The following is a 6,180-nucleotide window of genomic DNA, read 5'->3' on the forward strand; positions in this document are numbered from 1 at the left end:
CGTTGGTTGAATTTCTAGCTACAGTAGAGAAGGTAAATGCGTAATCAGGGCCTGATTCTGACCCGGTCGCAAGCGCTGTGCGCTCGCAACCGGGTCGATGGCGGGCCAGTGCGCATGCACACGACGGAGCCGGCTCCGTTGTGCGCATGCACAAGACCCGGATAGCGACGGGCAATCCGTCGCTCCAGGTCTCGTACCAAAGGGGGCGTGCTGTCGATGTTGAGTGACAGCACGCCCCCTTTGGTGGGCGGGCCGGGGGAGTGGCTGCCCAAACGGAGGCGTTCCCATGTGAACGCCTCCGTTTGGGGCCGGCCCCACTGACATCACGAGTGATGTCAGTGTGAGAGATTTCGGCTCTGTCAGAGCCGAAATCTCTCTGGGGCTTGCAGCAACGAGACCCTACCACAAGGGTTTCGTCGCAAACCCAATGGTCGCAATAGTCTTGACCATTGCGACCATCTTCCTGGCCGCTCGCTATAGCTGTGGGTGGTAATCCACAGCTATGCGAGCGGCCAGGAGGCCGCTCTAAAGAAAAAATAGCCCGGCCCTGATTCAGAGCGAGCGCTCTGTCAGAGCGTCCGGCTCTGAATCAGGGCCTCAGTCCCTATGAGTCTCAAAAGGGAATTCCAATTTATTACCTGTCTCCCCCATGTAGCAAATGGACGGGTGGGGGTGCAGGCTCCCATAGGAACCCCAGCACAGCTAAATCAAGGAGCTGGTAAATGCCAATAGGATATACAGAAATCCCTCCCATACAGATACTGGGGTCACATTTTTCGGTATATTACAGTATATTAATAAGTACTGCTCCTCTCTATAATATGGTCTGTTTCCCTGTACTTCTTTAGGGGGGCTACTTTGAAATCTCTGCCTCTGACAAACAAAATAATTTGTCTATTTACTTTTATTTCAGCAATTAAAATAAAGCTATAAGGAAGAGACCAGTGCCAACAAAAATATGTAAAAAAGTAAGAAAATCAGTTTTAAGTTTAGTCTGTGAAGTCAGACTACCTATTACATAATAAGGGCAGAATACCCCAAACCAGTATTGTCTGTGATCAGACAGTATATATTATTCTTCTTTATGACCAGTGGCGGATCTTACCTAGGGGCTGCGAGGCTGCAGCCCCCCATGCAAAATCAGCCACTTCAGTGAGCCAGTGAAGTCTGTGACTGCACTGGCTTCACTGTGACTGGAGGTGGCTTCTCATTGGAAGCGCCACCTGCCAGTCACACTTGAAGACAGGTAGCCAGGGGGAGGTGTCTCCGCCCCCTGGGAGTGCCAGTCCGGGCTTCTCAGGGCTGCAATCAATGCAACCCAGAGAAGCTGGTGTTATGTGTGTGCATGCGCGGCACCACCGCCGCTCATGCGCAGGTCCCGACGCATGCCAGAATCATTGAGCAGGAGCCGAGTCCCAGGCTACCTGCAGCCCCCCTCAGGTAAGAGGGCAGGAGCCGCTGCTGTTTATGACCCTTCCCAAATTATCAATGTTACTGATCTCTTCACACGGGAGCAATTTTGAATTTACGGCGATGGTCTTGGAGTCGTGTTTCCTCTTGACGTCAACACAAAAACATTTAGTTTTGACGTGACATGCAAACAGGGCAGCTAAGGGCCGGGCCGAGACCAGGTGAAGGGGCATGGCCTAATAGTGGGAGGTGTAGTCACTAAAAACTAGTTGCTGAGCACTTGGGAGGGAGCCCCTCATCCCAGCGCAAATCTAGGGGGGCACGATCAGGATGATCACTCCCCCCTACATGCAAGCAGTCTCCCTTTGCACTCCAGCACACAACCGCGTGTGCGGGGCTGCTCAGCTGACAAATCCGGGACCAGGTAATTACTACTTGTCGCCCCCCCCCCCCCCCCCCTGCCCCCTACCCGGCACCTCTGCGCGCAAATGGGCCATGTAAAATTGTCCATGAATAAAACAGTTTCCACTCAGGTCAACTCCAGCCACGTTAAGTGTCTGTCCCTGTGCTTTATTTACTGTATTGTCATGCCAGAGCAGACTCTCACCAGGAATAGGACTTGTTTGAAATTAAAGGGTGGTGTTCCATTTTATCTCCCCCCACCTACATGCCCGACAGGAGCTATTCAACTGTTGTTCCTGTCGGGTGCGATCAGCTGCCGGTGCACCATATCAGCTTGCAGCCCGCAGACCTGTTTGGGTGCCCAAACAGCACTTTCCGCAATTGCTCCCAGCACTTGGGTCGGGGGTAGCCATTTTACACAGCTAAACCTGACCTCTATGGGCGTGATCAGCACAAAAAAGTGCAAAAATTGAATAGCGCCCATCACAAGAGATTGGGTGCGCTATAACAATTGAATACCGATAGAATTGTTACTCGCATAAATGAAATAGCAATGGTAAAAAAAAGGGAAAAATTTAATTTTGTATCAGTAAACAGGGCTTACATCAATTCTTCTGGAGAAACCGGATCATACGTATCAATCTCTACATGGTATAAAATAAAGTCCATCGTTATGATAGATCTTTAATGGTTTAGGCAGCGTAGGCCAAGAAAGCGCTCAGATGTACGTTTTTTCAATGACTTGCTCCACTTAAATCGTCCCTGCTCAGCTCCCTTTTGTCATACATTAATGTGTCATACACCTAAACCTTCCTCCACACATGCAGTATAGCATAGTGATAACTGCATCAAAATCAGGGCCTGATTCAGAGCCGGGCGCTATTTGCGCTCGCTCATTCAGAAAAAGGGGCCGGCTATTTAAATTGAGCGCTCGCTCTTTGCGGTCTGTTGACGCCTCTATGTCTGAGCGAGCGAACGAAACATGCGCTCGCTATTCTGTAAATACGCCCCCTGGCCGCTCGCATCCTACGTCATCTCCGCTATTTATTAGATTAATCGAGTACATCGAAAGGCGTCTGAAATGCTTGCAGTGCTTGTGGTTGGATTTTCCTACCGCAATCATGCGAACAGTTCAGGCTAAGAAACAACCAAGTGACGTGGCCGATGACGCTGCTTTGTTAATTATGCACACCCTTAAAACGCCCGTTTTGACCTTTTGGCACGCCTGCGTTCGGATCACCACTCCCCGTTTTCAAGCACCTTCCCCTGTTACCACCCACAAACGCCTCATCCTGTCACTCAAATTAGCATTCACTCGCTATTTTGCGAGCGCTCGATTTCCGACCGCAATGACTGGTTGGCGCATGCGCATTACGACCCATACGCATGCGCAGATGTGCAAACATTGCTCGGAGCGAACGAGCGGTCGCTTTCGAGCGGCTCTGAATCAGGCCCTCTGTCCAGTGGTTCTCGAGATTACCCAAACACACAGATGCCTGCCAGGGACTTTATTTTACACTATGTATAGATATTGCAGTGAGAAGCTATCACTGAACTCTAAAGAATATATTCATCCAAATAAACAAAAGAACCAAGTGAGCGCATGTATGTACTGCACATGGGACCACTGATTTTCAATGTTATTACTTATAAACTTATTTTCACATTATTAAGACATTATTCATCCTAGAATCATTTTATTTTTAGCCAAATATTCTAAAAATATACAGTAAGAAAAGATTCCTAAGAAAAAAGTGAAACAGGTGTTGATTCTGCGTCGCACACGCTGCCGATGACGGACACAGTGGACCAATTTTTTGCTACTACGGGTGGGTCTGTGCAGAGTTGCGGTTTCAGATACGCACATGCAGAAGTGTATTCAGAATGTAGTGGGCGGTGACAGGGAGGTGGCTTAGCGCACTTACGGATATGGTCCGTCTTATGGGCGTGTTATGGGAGTGTCGCAGGATCGCATCATTTTACAGTGGTTGAGTACACAGATGCTCAGCTGCTGACAATAGCCAGATGGAGAAACTGCTCCTGCCGTAGGACTGGTCCCAGTTTGGATGGTGCAACCGGTATTTCTGCGTCTTCGGAAGCTGACAGTGGGCGTCTCAGTCCTTGCACATTTATATCTACACCGGGGAAGGACTTTGTAGTGGCTTTTGCATAAAGTCGCAGGGGGGCGATGGCCAGTAGAATACTTTTATTACCATTTTGCCATCAATTTGCCTACATTTTCTGTTTCCTCCAATTCTAGAGAATACTCCCCAGTGAAATGTCCGATTGCTCGTGTGAAGCCATGAAGGATATATCGTCCCCAAAGGCAAAGAGGACTATGGGCCTAATTTAGAGCTGTACGGTTTGCCGATGCTCACATAGTTGAGCGATTATCGAGCGACTGCACAATGAACATGCACGCCGATTGAATTGTAAACACGCTAGGCCAGCAGATTTATTAGCAAGTGATTGACAGGCAGGCAGGGTCGGGCTGGCCCACAGGGGTACAGGGAAAAACCCCGGTGGACCCTTTTGTCTGAGGGCCCAGCTGCTCCTCTTTTTTTTTTTTTTTTAAAGGGGCCCAGTTCATGCACTCTCTGATAGTTAGCCGAGCCTCTGTGGAGACTGGCCACACACCCTCTTGAGGCTGGCCGCGCCCCCTATGTATATGACCCTTTCACTGCATTCTCCCGGTGGGCCCTTCACGCACCAGGCTAACACTGCAGACAGGGGCCATTTGTGGAAGGTAACGGGGAGATTGGAGAAAAATGCAGGCTTGTCGTGACCGTTTTCGAGCCGTGTACCAGCCGCCGACTGTGATCCTGTACACAGGAAACATGGCTCCTGCGTCTCAGTTGCGGCAGCCATTCTAAGTGATCATAGACTTACTCACGAAGTTGATATTTGCATGATCTGCGTCCGATGCTGTATGTGTGTACGCAGTTACGGAGAGCTGCGATGGCTCTGGGGGGCATCTCAGTACAGGCTACTGTGACATTAGCATATTGTCGCACATCCACAGCTGCGGCCATATTAGCATACAGCGCTGAGTTAGACCCTATGCGCTAATGTTTTGGTTTGGCTGGAATTTTGTATAATCAAGATCTTAAAGTGATGAAACTATGGCCCTCATTCAGAGCCGCTCGTTAACAGCAGTACGCTCGTTGCGTTCCGATGTTGAGAAACCGCACATGCGTCGGTGTAACACTGCGCATGTGCGTACGGCAGATTGCAAGCTTTTTGTCACTCGTTCGGCAAATTGCGAACAGGAAGTGACATGTCAAATGTGATTGACAGAACAGGCCGTTTTTGGGCGTTGACGGGGGTGGAGATGGGAAAACGCAGGCGCGGCGAGGCGTTTTTGGGGCGTACATAAATTAGCTCATGCGAACGTCAAATGTGTTCGTACCAACTCATACGTCACTGGCTGATCCTCTTTCCGTTCAAACTGCTCGCACAGCTTGGGGTCTGGATTACTCGACCACAATGGCGATGGCCTTGTCCTCTGGCCCGGGCCTCCTCGATGTTTCATCGATTTATCACGGCTTGTCAGAAAAACAATCAACTTTGGATTGCAAACCAGCTTGTAATGTGTTTTTTTTTTTTTCTTTGGGATAGCACAAAATCGTACGCAGCTGAAAATCTCTGCTGCTAATTTCAGGATTACACAATCAATTAACGTATTTTTGTAGGAATGTATTTTACAATTTTGTTAGTGTTTTTTGATATTGTAACAATATTGTCATCATGTTTGTGTGTATTGTAACCTTTTGCATTGGGCTGGAGTTTTGGGGGGTTTTTTTTAACAAAGTGTTCCTTAAAGTAACATTTTTTTTTAACCCTTTTTTTTTTTGGAAATCAAAAGCTAAGATTTCGTTTTTTCCTTGTGGTACAGGATTAACTAGAAAACAATTTTCAAATAATGTCACAATACAGTTGAGAACAATTTGTAGGTTTTATTTTCAACACACATTTTTAAACAAATCATGTGCATTTTGACGTACAAGTTTGGGGTCATTGTTACCCACTAATATTTGGTACATTTGTCTTTTATAAATTATAATTTTTGTTCAAAAAATACAAAAAAAAAAAAAAAAACCAAGGAGAGGGAAGTTTTGGCCCTTAAGGAATATGGGGCAAGCACAGAAGGAGTGTGGGCAAAGTAGCCAGTGCTGTCATCGTTTCTTTCCCCGTTTGGCTGGGGTAGGGTGGGCGCCAGACCGGGTCCGGGATGTCCTCTGGCTGGCCTGTCCAGAGGCAGATGTTGTGGCCTCTGGACTAGGCACAGGGCTAGGCACATTTGGAGGAATGGCTGTTGTTGTGCCAGAGGTGGAGGATCCTGATGTTCCGGCAGGAAGGGAGGTCGGC

This window comes from Taudactylus pleione, unplaced genomic scaffold, assembly GCF_031769625.1.
Source record: "Taudactylus pleione unplaced genomic scaffold, aTauple2 ptg000008l, whole genome shotgun sequence".
NCBI lineage: Eukaryota > Metazoa > Chordata > Amphibia > Anura > Myobatrachidae > Taudactylus > Taudactylus pleione.